We start from the raw sequence: 16,359 nt of genomic DNA on the forward strand, positions 1-16,359 counted from the left end.
AACAAAAATCTCCAACACCACATCTTAGGTGGTAAAGAAAATAAACTTACAATCCAAAGGAAGCAAGATAAAGATACACTAAAGTGCAGTATTTCAAAAACAGAACCTCATAGATGCTTATGATTTTCCCCACTATAACTTCTAGAAATTCCTGTGAAGATAAGAGAAACAAATCTATAAAGAGTGATGAGTCCAGCAAATGGAATTAAAGAAAAATTCAAAGCCTTAATAAAGGACAAGTTCACTAAATCAGATAGACAAGGATCTCCTGTGTTCAGACAAGAAGACTATCTGTGACACCTCAAGTTTCTCTATTATGAGAACATGAAGAAGAAGAAAAGAAAGGCTCACAATTAATCAACAAACTATGTGAGGATTAAAGACGAGAAACAGATTTGGAGCTAGGCTCAGTCTTCTGAGATTCACCTCATCATTGGAATATCTATAGCTAATTATTGCTTCTCTTTAAGTATTATGTGGTATCAAGAGCTTGGGGTCTGGAGACAGGCAAACCTGTATTTAAATCCTAACTTTCTATCTCTCCTTAGCTATTTTTTTTAAATTTTTTATTTTATATTGGAGTATAGTTGATTAACAATATTGTGTTAGTTTCAGGTATATAGCAAAAATAGGCAAGAGACCTCCTTAGCTATTTTACTCCAGGCAAGTGACCATCTCTAGCTTCAGTTTTCTCATATCCAGAATGAGAATAGTAATGATCCACAAAACTAATGTGAACATTAAATGAGATAATACAAAGTAAAGCACTTAAATACAATGCCTGACCCATAGTTAGGCTCTCCATAAATGTTGGATATTATCATCTGCAAAATGGGACCAATTCACATACCCATTAAGATTGAAAAGTAAAGTGACATGTATAATGCCTAGCTATAGGAGGCACACAAATGGTAGATATTATTATTACCCCCTACTTTTAGGGAACTCTGTATCATTCAATGTCAAACTGCATATGAAATGGTATAGTGCACTGATTAAGAACACAATGGGTCTGAAACTCCTGAATTTAAATCCTGGCTCTGCCACTTAGCTATGTGATCTTGGGCAAGTTATTTACCTTACTTTGCCTTCCTGTTTTTATCTGTAAAATGGAAAAAATAATAAGCATCTATCTCATTGGACTGTTGTGAAGATGAGACAACCCTTCTTTTTAATTGCTTTATTTATAAAGCTCTAAAAACAAAACCTGGAACATAAGTACTATATAAGTATAAGCTGTTATTATTTTAATAGCAGCAGTATACATGTTTTGTCTGAGACTTCTGCATCAAAGAAATCGGGAGGGAATTCCCTGGCAGTCAAACTCCATGCCTTCACTGCCAAGGGCCTGGATTCGGTCCCTGGTCGGGGAACTAGGATCCCACAAGCTGCACAGCATGGTCAAAAAAAAAAAAAAAAGAATTGGGGAAATAAGTTTGGACATAAACAATTTAACATTCTTCTTATGGATAATAGAAGCCCAATGAAAATATTCATATACTCATCCTCAAAAATGGAGGGAAAAAGGCTGAAAGAATAACAAGTTACACACAAGAACTGTTATCACTACTAAGGAAATATGACCTCATCTGTCCAGAAATAGTTAGGGGGAAGAAAATGTGCTTTCTGGCTCTGCCCTAACTGTGCAACAATTCAGATGAAGGAAGCCTACATTGCACAGAGAGAAGGAAATAATTTTTCCTATTTTTACCTTACAAGAGCCTGATAACCAACAGAGCTACCTAGAGAGACTGGTGCATCCTCCTATCTTTTTTAGATAAACGAAAGACTGCTTAGAACAGAATAACCAATTCTGGAAGCCTTCTTAGAAATGTCTTTCTGCATTATTCTGACATCTTTCCACACTCCACAAATCTTCATTCCTGGGCAAGTCAGAAGAGGTATCTAAAGAGGCAAAAATGCCAGCGAGTAGCATACTTTAGAATTAAAAAGAAATCCCATGCTTGTTCTTAGGTCACGATGTCAATCCTGTGGACTGGTTCTTGTAGCTAACTCACAAAATGAACAAAATACTGAACTGCGTCGACAACAAATAAAATCAGTAAATTGTAGCTTATTTGTTTAAGAGTTTATGCCTTCTACCAGACTGTGGGCTTCTTGAAAAAAGATCTTATTCATCATTAGCATCTAGTACATTGCCCGGTACACACAGAGAGTTCAATAAATGGTGACTGAATTTAGTCATTGAGCACCTCCCCTTGTAAAAGGTACTATGTTAGGTGCCAGAGAGCCTGTAATGGTTCACTTATGTTGATGCCAAAACATTTTAGACTATTTAAAAATTAAACAAGGCCAGATTTGGTTAAGGAGCTGCAGCTGCAGTTGCACCCGCTCTCATCCCAGACTTAACTCCGAACAGCAAGGCTACCCTCCTCTGCATGCCTGTGGAAGCAAATTAAGTATTTCCCTCAAATGATGGAGAGCCTCTTCCCATGCAGCTCTGGTGTGGTGTTCTTTCTGCTCAGCAAAGGAGGCAAACTCCAGAATCTCTGGTCATAAAAATGTGATGTTAGCAAGAACAGGTGCTGAGTAAGCCTGGTACACTTCCAAATGAAGTCTTGCCATCTAGAATTCTGAATTGAGGATGCCAGACTCAAGACCATCTGGATTTGCTCCTCTGGCTTTGAGCTTTCTCTAAGAGAGGCCGGGAGAAAGTATGCTGTTGCCAGTATGTGTAATGTGTAATTGCATACTCAAATACTGTACTTTGGATAAGAGTCCAAGACTTGGCAAATGGATGGAATGTAGCACGTGGAACTTTCTGAATGAGAGAACCATGCAAAGGGAAGGGTTTCCTCACAAAACATAAACTAGGCAAGGTGTGAATTGTCCCTCTGTGTCACATTTTGGAAAAATTCACACAGGATAATAAATACTTGGGAGTTGGGCGGGGCGGGGGGGGGGGGGGGGATGCCCAGAAGTATGTGAGAGGCAAAACAGTACCATTACCTCAGAAAGCAGTAAGTTTATCTAACAATAATTCTTTATTTCCCCTCCCCCAATGAGATAAATATATGTGATTATAATTTGGTACATACAGAAAAAAATATCAAGCTGTGGACTCTGGCAGACAGACGGTGTTGAAATTAAACAGTGTGAGCTCTGGCAGCTGCACTATGTACTCTTTCAAATTCTGACATCATTACTCTGGTAAGGGCCCTGTACCAAGTTGGCGTGGGTTCTCATGTGGTTTAGAGAGAGAAGTTCTTGCCTCTTTTAAAAAAGATGACCTACAAATAGTCTTTTTCATACAACAGGGAAATAAATATTTCCCTTTACCCCAGATTTTGTTTTAAAGGACAAAGCCATGTTGCCAAGGTATTAAGAAAGTGTTAGAAATGATTCTGAGATTTTAAAGGCCACTCAATACAAGCTCTAAAAAGACATCTAAAACAGTACATGAATGTCTCTTAAACTAGTGATTATCCTTTTGTGGTAATAAAGAGTCAATTACAAAGAATGCTAATTTTCTTCATATTTATACTCTGACATTGGCAGCTTAGGTATCCTTTGGAGGCCAAGAATGGGGAGCCCTCCCTACTTCAGCCATAAGAACTTGGACAAGTTACTTGACATCAGATCCTCAGTGTCCTCAAATGCTAAGTGAAATAGTAACATCACCCCACAAGATACTCCTCACAATACCAAGTATATGGCAAATCCTCAATAAGTATTAGATAGACTTATGAAAGAGCCTTTAAAATTGATGCTTAATTAGAACTTAATAGAGCTAAGTGGTCTGACTTTTCTCCACTCAGATTCAAGAATGGAAAGAATTTACATATAAGCTGGTTTTAAGATCAAGACCAGATTTGTCCTCTTTCACCAAGTGATATCACAAAAACAAGATTTCATTCTCCTCTCCAGTAACATCCAATAAAACACAAAATTCCAAATACAAAAAATGACAGGTTAAAGAAAAGAGAGAATAAAAAACCACCTGTAGCTCTCATAAAGTAGATATAATTTGACTTGTTTAGAGTGACAGGATTTTTCATTTCATTTTTATCATGAAACATTTTAAATTTTCATAAAAACAGTGATAATAGTAAAATGAACTATCAACTCCTATTCAACAATGATCAAGATTTTCCCACATTTGCTTCAGAAAAGATTATTACTATTTTACTTTTTGAGGTATAATTTACATACGGTAAGGTGAACAAACCTTAAATAAGTCTGATTAATTTCTATATATGTATACATACATGTAACTACCACCCAGAACAAAATTATGGAACATTTATAGCAGCCCACAGATTCCCTTGTAACCTTTTCCTCCCAATGTATCTAATACTCTGAACTCAGATAGCATTATTCTTCACTTGTTAGATTTTCTTTTCACCATTAATAATCAGATCTAGGCTTTACTTTTCTGTTTTCTTAAGTAGTTTGCCAATGTCTATTTCAATCGTACATTTTTTGGCCATAATGATGCCATTAAACATAAGAAATTTATGCAAGACTCAAAGTAGTAATAGTAGAAACAGGCAAAAGACCTAAAAAATGTAGTTTAAAAAAAAAGAAGTCTACATATTTAGAATGCCTGTAAGCCCTCCAACATTTTAAAGGGGGCAGAAGACTGAGAATGCTAGCATAAAAGTGACCAAAAGGAAAAGTGGAATTCATTTTGATTTAAATAAATCCTAAAGAAAATACACTAGACGGTTTTTAAAATAAGGTCTGTACATTTCTAAGCCATTTTTAAGAGAACATTCAACTGAAAATTTAAACCCTTCACATGTTGATTTTTATTGCCTATCAGTGTCTGAATAAATCCCACCCCAATTACATTTTCTTTAAAGTTCACAACCATTTTAAGGTCATGCTCTCATGCCTAAAAGCTGACATTCTTCCTAAATGAGCCAGATCCCTACACAATATTAGACCTAGTACACATACAAATTTAAAGCTAATCAACAGCTTTTTCATGGAGTAAAGTCCTATATTTGGTATGTACATATCACCACCTGTCAGTTACTGTATAATTTAGTATTTCAATCAAATGACACAACGTAGTTGATCTGATATATTTAGCAATATGCACCACTCTTAAATTAATATAGTCATGTGACTGGACAACATATATACTAAATTACTTTGGCATATGCAAACCAAGCAATTCTAGGGTCAACTGGAAAACAGTGGAGTGGGACAGCATATCTCAGTGCAGCGACAAATGCAATAATCACTACCTTATCAGAAGTGTTGTTGGAAGCATTAACTAAGATAACTCAAAGAAAGGGTGTTACTTCTCTCACCTCCTCAGCACTCCTCACCCCCTTCGATTTACATGGACTTAAGCTGTGATTTGACAGAAATGCCCCCTCCTCACCTCCACGTCCTAGAGCAGCACAAATATTCTACTTCTAAAAGCCATAATTTTCACGAATTCATTTGTGTAACCAAGTACCTCTGAAAGACTTAAGAACTGAACTTTGGGATAAATTCCTTTAGTCGGTTTGCTTTCATATAACTTAGTTAAGTCTCCACTGGAAATAAAAATTTGAGATGGTATTAAGAAAGCCCCAAAGGGAAGAACTCCAGCCCTAAGTACTTCCTAGAAACAAAAAGATAAGCTGAGGGTATATTAGGAAGCAAAGATACCCAATTTGCATGTGGCTTACAAAGAACTGACAACTAGTCTCCTTCCTCTACCCAGACCTCAAGTTTCCACTCACAATGCTAGCTAAGCATTTATGGTTAGTCCCTTATACAGATGTTACTCTTTAAATAATCTTTTTATAGAGACTATACAAAAATAGAACAATTATCATACTGGCTGCTTCTGATCACTGTTTATTTTGGAGACATAAATAACCCCCTGCCAGCTACTGGCTTTATTGTGACTGACACCTTATGGAGGGCGCTTTGATCTCCAAATTGATTTATTAAGCTGCAAACTGACTATCTCATGTTAAAAAGATTAGCAAGCTTAACTTTTACAACCTTCTTCCATCTGCCTTCATCCAAAAAGTAAATGTAGTATCAACTCAAATCAGCAACCCCTCCCCAATTATCTTATCATAGAACCATCTCTCAGGAGCCAAAAAGGGTACTACTTAATCAACACTAGCAATATAAACAAAAATCTTCACATTTTTCATTGCTTTTCAAACCTAGGAGTTGAAAATAAAACATCTGAACCCACTCCGCTCCACCAAAACAGATGCATACTGCAACTTTTAGAGTAGACAGATTATAGGGTTATTAGTCACATCTCAAAAGGAAATATTAAGCATATTTTTAAAACTAACTTAATATTTAAATGATTTCATTTATATACTATTTAGATAAACAATGAATTAAATTTAATTCACTGTTAATAAAATATGTTTATATAAATATTTATCAAGTGCCTGATACATATCTGAACAAAATGCTTGTTTTCAATGAGTTTACACAACTGTAATACAAGGTACACCATGAGAAATGTTACAGAATCAAGGAGGAAAGACGAGATACCAGGAAGACGTCTAGGAAAGCTTTAGGAAAAATCTGGCATTGGGAAAATAATTAATTCTACCCAGTCCAGCCCATATTGCTTTCACCCCTCTGAGCAATTAGGCATATACTGGAAAGTCTGGCAGCAGACAGACCAAGGTTCTGTGACTTTGAGCAAATCACACCCCCTATTAGAGTCTCATGTATAAAGTAAGTGTAATATCAAATACCTGGCAGAACTGTTGTGAAGATTAAATGTGAATGATTTACATATTTATATAGATTTTTATATACTACATATACATATATAATACATATCTATTTATACAAACTTTATTGTAAATATATACTTACATATATGTGACATGTTGAATACAGTATATTTATGTGTGTGTGTGTGCATATATGTATATGTACATAAAATCACAATGGATGGTGAAATGTTAACTAAGCCTAATGTGGTAATCATTTCACAATATATGTACATCAAACCATCATGTTGTACACCTTAAACTTACACAGTGATATATGTCAATTATTTCTCAATAAAGCTGGAAAAAAATCACAAGGCCTGACACTGAAAGGATGCTCAAGAAAAGGAAGTATTATAAATACCTACTAAACACTGAACCCTATGCAAGGTACTATTCACCTCTGCATCTGGACAGTGCTTGATATGTTGTTTAACTGCTAAGTTTCCCCAAGATCATAAAAGAGCAAATCCCATGTGATTTACTTCTTATCTACCCACAAAGAGAATAAAACCACACATAGTAACACATGTCCAACTGCTATCTGTTAAGTAAATTGAACTAACTTCGTTATAAAAAGGTAACTGAACAAACAGAAGGATCAGCAAGACTCAGAAAATACACGATGTTTACCATGAGAACATAAAAAAATTGACTTTTTAAGTATAGCAGAAAAAAGAAATTGTTAGATATATTATTTAGGCAATTTATATTGATTGATCAACCTATATTGAGCTCCACTACGTGCAAACTAAGCCCTTTGGGGATCCCAGAACAGGCTGTCTTCTCTCCAGCAGCCTACAGCAGCCCTCTGAGTCTGAAGGGATTAAGGAAGTTTCCACCACTTGCCTAGAGTTTCCTAACATTTGGAACTCCACAGTAGTGGTTCTCAAAGTGTGGTTCATAGATGTCCCCAAGACCCTTTTCACAGAGTCTGCAAGATCAAAGCTATTTCTGTACTAATTATAAGACATTATTTGCCTTTTTCACTTGACATTTGCACTGATGGGGCAAAGCCAATGTTAAGTTAAATCGCTGGCCTTAGCACTGATTAAAGCAGTGGCACCAAAATATACTGATAGTCATTGTATTCATCACTGCCACACACTGGGGGGTACAGGTGCAGCGGGGGGGGGGGGGGGGAACCCAGCCATTTTAACTGAAGAATGTCTTTGATGAAGCAATAAGATTTATCGGTTTTATTAAATCTTGATGCTTGAGTACATAATTTTTTTATATTTTGTGAACAAAATGGAAAGTACACATAAAGCAATTCTACTGTACACTGGCTGTCCCCAAGGAAATGCACTTTGAGCTACTGTTTGAGTTGTATACTCAACTAGCCAATTTTTTCATGGATCACCAATCTACTTGAAAGAACAACTAACAGAAAATTATGGTAATTCAGACTTGGATGTTTGACAGATTTTCTTGAAAATGAACAAAGTGAGCATGTCATTTCAAGGAGAATAACTGACAGTCTTTGTTGCCAATGATAAAATTCAAGGCTTTAAACAAAAATTAGAATTTTGGAAAATTTATATCTGCCACTGTGTGCTTCACACAGCTTCCCAATATTTAAAAGTGTTTCCAGGGACTTCCCTGGCTATCCAGTGGTTAAGACTTCGCCTTCCAATTTAGGGGGTGTGGGTTCGATCCCTGGTCAGGGAGCTAAGATTCCACATGCCTCACGGCCAAAACACCAAAACATAAAACAGAAGCAATATTGTAACAAATTCAATAAAGACTTTAAAAATGGTCCACATCAAAAAAAAATAAATAAATCTTTTAAAAAAATAAAAAGAATAATATATACAATTATCTGAAGAAACTATTAAAATTCTCCTCCCTTTTCCATATATATATGTATGGATAGAGGCCAGATTTTCTTCGTATACCTCAGCCAAAATAACATATTGAAACAGATAGAAAGCAGATGCAGATACATGCAGATATGAGAATTCAGTTGACTTTTATAAAGCCAGACATTAAAGAGAGCTGCAAAAATATAAAATAATCCCACAGTTCTCACTAAGCTTTCTGGAGAAAAAAATAACTACTTTTATACTTATTTTTATTTTAAAATGTTATTTATGTTGGTATGTAATGGGTTTGTTTTTATTTCAAATGAATTAATAAATATTTTAATTTCTCAGTTTTAATTTCTAATACAGTAAAGTGATAGCTATAATCCAAATAAACAAAAGCTCCTGGAAACCTCAATAATTTTTACAAATGTAAAGAGTTTTTGTATGGCAAGAGATCTTAGAGATCTGACCTTGGGTTTGGTTGACATAATTTTTGTTAATGGAAAACTATGAAAACTGAAGCAACATACAGCACAGTCAAGACTGGGTCTCCTGACTTCAATTTTACATTCATTCTGGACCACGATTCCTGAATTCACTAAGACAATAATTTAGAAGCCCCTCATTCCATTCTTCCCAGTAAGCAGGAAGTTTGACCAAATAATTACAATAGTAACAGTAACTGAAATTTGAATATGTCCTAGGTATTTTTTTTTTTAAATTAATTTATTATTTTATTTTTGGCTGTGTTGGGTCTTCGTTTCTGTGCGAGGGCTTTCTCTAGCTGCGGCAAGCAGGGCCCACTCTTCATCGCAGTGCGCTGGCCTCTCACTGTCGCGGCCTCTCTTGTTGCGGAGCACAGGCTCCAGACGCGCAGGCTCAGTAGTTGTGGCTCACGGGCCTAGTTGCTCCGCGGCATGTGGGATCTTCCCAGACCAGGGCTCGAACCCGTGTCCCCTGCATTGACAGGCAGACTCTCAACCACTGCGCCACCAGGGAAGCCCCCTAGGTATTTTTATATTGCTGCTTTCACTTAATTCTCACAACAACCCTGTGATATAAGTACAATTAATTACTAACCTCTACATGAGAAGCAGAAGTTAAACCAGAAGTCAGAGAGCTACTTAATGGCAGAGATGGGATGTGAAAATAACACTTCTAACAGAGAGATACATCAGCAAAAAAGCTTCCTCGTAACTCTCAATCAAAACATTTGTGTGGTCACCAGCAGGGGCATTTAGGGAAATACAGGACCTGTGACTCTGGCCCAGTACACCTTCAGACGCAGACAGAACAAAACACTAGCCTGGAGTATGGCCACACAAATTTAGTTCAACACTAAATGGCAAGAAAACAAGCAAATAGGGAGATGTGCTAGATAAATAACCAAGTGCCTCTCTTCCTCAACCATCCAGTGACTCTACCATCACCCATTAAAAAGAAGTGACAGGAGTCAAGGGTGAAGGATTTGTTACCGACACACAGCTGGGGCAGTGAAAACTCCTGGCAGGTGTTCTCTAAGCTATAACTCCTCTCCTATGCAAACTAACCCCCAAGCTGAGTCCTCCTGGCTTTATCACACTGAGGCTCGACAAGAGCCATCATTAGTGTCCAAACTCCACTTTTTCCAGGCTGATGACATGTGTCAGACCTTGATTCACGGTGCTACTCCTGCCTGCCAACTCCAGGAAGACTTCTGTAATGGCTTTGGGTTTTTAAAAAATACTTCAAGTCACAAGGCAGCAGCTGACACCAACTCCCTCCTGAGGATGGACACTTGGCCAGGAGCCCAAGCTGAAGTGGATTTGGAGATTCTTGATCTTTTTTGAAATCATTCCTAACTTCTCACTGGCAATTAAAATAAAATCCTCCCCAGAGAACAGCCAGAGGCTGGGCAAGCCTCTTCCATCCAGTGGTAGTCACCTTTGATTAGAGAAAAGTGTTAAAGTGTAGCAGCAACTGAGAAATGTCAGAGCCTGGAGGGCCTTCAGAGTTTTGATCACTTACGGCTATTTCTCATTTCATACAATGAACAGTTTCTAAGCCAACACCACTCAGCATTGCTTACTTAGTCAAATGCTTCAGGTCAGCATACCAAACTCAAGTCAACGGTCCGTTTGCACTAGTTCTGAGTGCCTCCCTAAGGCTAAGATGTTTGACTTGCCTGGCAGATGACCTTATGTGCTCTGCAGATGCCCAAGAGGACATTAGGAAACATCCACAAAAAACTGGCTTTTTCATGGTGGAGAGGTAGTGTGGTATAAGTGAACACACAAATGCAAGCACACACACAGAGTCAAGGATTTCAATTTTGATTCGCTGTGTGACTTGGGGTCTTCATTTCCCTTCAACATCTGTCTCCTTATCTATTAAAGAAAGATCTTAGCCTAAATCAGAGATTCCCAAATGTCTGTGGAATGGCTACATCAGAACCCTCCGAGGGCTTGTGAAAACTACAGAACCTATTCCTAAAGGATCTGATTTACTGAGTCTAGGGTGATACCTAGGAATCTGCATTTTTAGCAATCTATATTCCCCACCACCACCACTTTTAATTCTGATGCAAAGTCAGGTTTGGAAATCATTAGACTAAATGACCTCTAAGACTCCTGGTAGCTTTGAAAGTTATAAAACTATAGACTGGAACTTATTTTCTATTCTTTCATCCCAGAATGTTTTCCCCTATCCACTATTAGCATTCCCACTCAAACATCAGGATTGTCTAATTTCAGGTTAGCAATGGAGACATACGTCTAAGAGCAGTATGTCAAGTATTAATAGCTTACCCAACCGAGTACACTGCTATTTCATTTATGAAAGTAGATCTAAGCACAGCTTTTCTACACAATATACATAGAAAAATAAAACTTTTAAGACATCATATTTTGCAAAGATTCAACTATTTGCTGGAAACAGTCAAGAAAAACAACATTTAAAAAGCATTTTCCCTAAATGTTATGAATAACTAAAAAGTTATGGAATTAATATACTTAATTAGTACTTGTGACTCATGATGCCTTAACACAAAGCTATAATCTACCTGAGGCAATAAAAAACTTTGTAACAACAGAGGTCAAGTTTTTAAAGCATAAAGTACCATATGATTAAATTTTTAACCCAATAAACTAAAATAGGCCAGAGGAGAAATCAAAGTCCTACATTACTGATACATCAACAGTATTTCATTATAAAAAAGGAAAGATTGAGTCCTCTGATCACTGTTCTTGTTTACTTCATTAACTGGTTGTTGCAAACACATGCCTGTTGCTCTAAAGGACTCTCAAAAATCTCCTCCAACACTTTTCACACACTGTAATAAAACCCAGTATTCTTTCCAGCTCATTCCTTAATTCCCATGAATATTAGCTACTGCATGATTTGGGTTCCTATTTCTTTTACAACTTTCAACGCCTAACTCATTTATGTACTTACTCATTTATCTCAGCTAGACAACAATCCTTGGTACAGAGTTACTTAGAAGAGTTCACTGATTACAGATATCCTGTGAATTAATTTACCATGGAAAAACGGAGTCCTGCTTCCAGTGGGTTTGCAAAATAATCTAAAATAGTAATACCTCAAAACACATGAAGTCACTGTAATTAAGGGATGGAGAATTCAGGTGGCCTCTAGAATATTTTGATAGGCTTTGAAGTGTGCATCCCATAATGACTTTGGCACTTGACCAATCTGCTATCTCACTGAGTTGGCCTCCCACCTCCTGTCTTCTAGACTCATCTGAAATAGCTGAAGAAACCTGATATAAAGTTGCCATGTCAAACAGTAAAATGTTCCAAGCTATTAAGTTTAAGTTTCTATTCCTACCTCTCAACTCCTTGGTAAAAACCTCAAGCAGGCTAAATATAATAAAGACCAATAATTCCATATACAACTGCAATCTTTGGCACACTCTTTTTTCCCCCCTTCCTAATAGTCAAGTAAATACTCTGAATTTAGCAGCCTCCATTGTAATCTTTGCCTTGAAACAACACAATTTTTCAGCCTAACTTAAAGCCAGGATTAGTAGTCAAAGTGCTGGAATCAGATCCAAACCAAATGGTTGCTGGGCAAGTTGTTGCAGGGAGGCAGGAGATAGGGAACTGCTGCAAAATAAGATAAATTCATTCAAATATTTGTGTTAACTTCTCTTCCGGCAACTTATTTTAGAAAGTTGCTAACTGTACAAGCACAGAGTTACTAATTAATGATTAGTACCTACAATTAGTACAACACTTGATGAAGTCTAAATATCCACTCTTCCAGAGACCATCATTATATTATATCTTTATAGTTATCATTGTCCTAGGTTATACTGCACAGGTTATGCTATAGGGAAAGGTGTGACTAGATGATGGCGAGTCTGCACTACTGCTGGCAAGTAGCCACTCCTAATAAGATGGAGACTGAGATTTCCAAAAGTAGCAATATTACACCAGTGACAATAGATTGCAAAATCTTGGTCTAAAGCTCTGGTCAGAATTTCTCATCCTGAAGTTCGTAGGGAGGCTATGGATGGGTTCTTAGATTCCATAAATGAAACTCCTTTCAAATTTTTGTGTTTACGTGCATGTATTTAGGGAGAGAATCCATAGCTTTCCACAGAGTTTTAAATTATATATCTAACTTAATCCTCACAATCAATATGAGATAGGTACTAACATTATTCTCATTTTTACAGATTGAAGAAATTGAAGCTTATAGGAGATAAAAACTTTACATAAGGTCACAAAGAAAGTGGCAGAGCATTAATTTCAAAAATGTCTTTAAAACACAAATATACATATGTATATTATGTATTAGCTAGTCAGACATTGTTTTAATTATAAAAGAAGGTTTTTACATTAGTGTATAAGCACTGGAAACCAAATTCTGGGCAAAACACGCAATTTTATTTAGTAACGTGAATAATAGTGGTAAATGATTTTAACAATTTAAATCATTTTGAAATAACTTATATAAAAACACAAACCTGACATGTATTACCTCATTTAGTCCTCAGAACAGTCCTATGAGGCAGATACTATCATTATCTCCATTTTATAGATAAGAAAACAGAGAAACAAAGAGGTTAAATAAGGTCACATAGCTATTAAGTTGCAAAGTCAAGATTCTGGCTCTGAAGTCTGTGCTCTTTTAATATTGCTTCCCCAAACAATTAATATATGAAAAATGTAAACTATGGTCACTTCAAAGGGAAAAAAAATAAAGCCAAATAAAAATCAAATTGGAGAAGTCTATCATGATAAGGTACTTCATTTATTCTATTTAGCACATATAAACCAAGAGCAATGAGAAGAGAGACCTACCAATTATATTTGCATGCTACTTTCACATACATAACCTCCTGTGATTTTCACAGCTGTGTGCACAGGAAGAGCGAGTGCTATTTGTCCAGCATCTTAAAGATGAGTTAACTGATGCTCTGAGGGGTTACTCTCAATACTATTCACCATTATTTGAACTTGCCTGCCTCTAGGATTTCCTGTACAGAGTTTTGGAATACCTTTCCTTCTCTGTCTAGTAAAGATTCAACTAAACCTTCAAGGCCCAGATCAGATGTGACCATTTAGATATGCCTTTCCTGGCACTCCCTCCTAGGCAGAATTAACCCTTCTTTTCTCTATTCTCCCTTAACATAGTTCATACCGTTTCGTCAGCACAGCAGTCATCCTCTTTGTCATCAGCTGTGTCTATGTCTAGTTCTCTGCGTAGACACTGGGCTCGGTGATGGCAAGGGCTGTATGTAGGAGAAAGGGTTCCTAGAAAAGATTCTGCTGTTGAGTTAGGAGAAGGATGAAGCAGAACACTGGCAGTTTGGCTAAGAGAAACATGGATGCATGCTGACATTTTGTCGTCATCTTTATAACTTAAGACTTTGTCCTCAAGAATAGCAACATTACTTCAAACACTTCTAGAGATGTTCCTTGTATAGTGCTTGGGAAGTTATTGGCAGACAGCCACCTGAGACAGTGACTCCCCTTCTATGCTACTAATCTCTCAAATACATATTGTTTTATTAAATTTATGCTTCTTGTTTCTTTCAAGTATATCAAGAGGCCTCAAGAGGACTATGAAAACATTTACATCTCCAACTCAGAGCAATGTGGGTTTCACAATATTTCGTAGTTACCTCTGGAAAAGGAAAGAAAGGAGGTAAGTGAAACAATAAAGGATGGCATGGTGAGTTTTGACAAACTCAAAACCAGTCTAAATCAATTTATTAATTTGGACCAATTTATTAAATGTGTAGTAGCTTCTATAATCTAATTTAACCCTCAACTTTTTTAACCCCTAGACTTCTGCACTGAGTACATACATCTCTTGGCCAAACTCACTGAAAAGATCCAATGCGTGCCTTAAACTTGCTTGATGATAAAAACTAAACTTAAGGATTTAAAGCAAACTGAAGGAATGAAGATAATGAAGGCCTTTATCGCCCTGAAAATTAATTGTCTCAAACACAATGGGAAACACCCCTATGTCACTTTAGAAACCTTTCACTCTTCTCTAGTTTTTCAAGTCTACGAAAAGCATTCTTTTTAGAATGCCATGAATTTAAGAAAGCGTATTTTGTAAACATCTAATGGTTTGGGGGAGCAGAGGTCAGTATTTTTTTAAAGCCTGACTATTTATCAGAATGGAATACGACACTGACTTCTCTTCATATTATCAGGCCAAGGAGAAGACCATTTAAAATAAACCCATTAAGGAGTTTTTAAAATACCACACAGTAACAGTTGCTTGATTTTTTGTTGTTGATTGTATACAATTTACTGTCATAGTACTGAGGACTCAACAAAGCTGGCTAACTGAAGTGTTTTGACAGAGGGTGAGATAATTAAACTGATGTAGAACGTAAACAGTTTATATCCAAACCAAATTCTCAGTGGCTGATTTTTTTTTTAATGTGTACCATTTGGCTGTTTAAAATTGAATTTGAGAACAGTCAACCTTTAATATTTAAACTTAAAGCAAATGGTAATAACTATCCCGGATTAAAGATTAACCTCAATTCAGCCCGCAGTTCTGTAAGCACTTTTTCTATGGAGCATGCCTGGATCCCTCCCATTATAAACCTTATATTCTGAAAAATTCCATGTAGTTAATTCATTTTCCAGATTTTTCATCAAGGACATTCAACAGGCAATAAAAAATAACCAGTATATCTACAATGCACTGATACCATTTCTGCCAAAAGCTAAGACACCTGACATTTTAGTTACTCTCTGTGACCTTACTAAGGAGAAATACAGGCTTCTACTAGGTGGTAGAGTTTTTATTTTTTGCTTTTTCAATATGGAAAATAGACTACCCCTGAACCTCTGTGGTAACTTGGTGATCCAGGATCTCAGCTAGAGAGATCACCAATTATAAAGGTCAATTTTTTTTATCTTCTTCTATGAAACATTTCACCTACTATTATTACAGGCAAACAGGAAGAGGATGTTTACTTGTTTGACTTAGATCTCACTGAAGGTCCTGCCCCCAGATATACAACAGTAAGTTTTGTGGTGGTCAACGGAGGAGGCAGTACGATCAGTGAGTTTTTGCTATCATAAAGTCCAGTATTCAAGGTCTAGCTTGCAACCTTGGCTCCTGCCTATGTAACTTTGGGCAAATCACTTAAGACTCAGTTTTCTCATGAGGTCAAAATACGTTGAGAATTTAAGGAGATAAAAATAAATAAATCCCAGTATACAGTAAGTCCTCAATATATGTTAATTTCTTTCTTATCCTTGCCCTTTAATAATTAAAGTACTACTATAAAACAGGATATCTGATATTTTCAGAATTACAAAATAATACTATTCAAAGCTCTTTTCTCAGATATCCAT

At 36.5% G+C, this 16,359-nt stretch overlaps 1 protein-coding gene and 1 long non-coding RNA gene across 3 annotated transcripts in view; one reads left to right on the top strand and one right to left on the bottom strand.

Annotated features, from left to right (window-relative positions):
- NR6A1 (nuclear receptor subfamily 6 group A member 1) overlaps positions 1-16,359 on the bottom strand; it is a 207,171-nt gene that overhangs the window by 127,198 nt on the left and 63,614 nt on the right. The window lies entirely within an intron of this gene.
- LOC132367970 (uncharacterized) overlaps positions 1-16,359 on the top strand; it is a 38,562-nt gene that overhangs the window by 14,592 nt on the left and 7,611 nt on the right. Inside the window, exon 2 of the long non-coding RNA XR_009503894.1 lies at positions 14,570-14,677. This is a non-coding gene — a long non-coding RNA (uncharacterized LOC132367970). The remainder of the gene's footprint in view (positions 1-14,569; positions 14,678-16,359) is intronic.

Source organism: Balaenoptera ricei, chromosome 6 (assembly GCF_028023285.1).
Source record: "Balaenoptera ricei isolate mBalRic1 chromosome 6, mBalRic1.hap2, whole genome shotgun sequence".
NCBI lineage: Eukaryota > Metazoa > Chordata > Mammalia > Artiodactyla > Balaenopteridae > Balaenoptera > Balaenoptera ricei.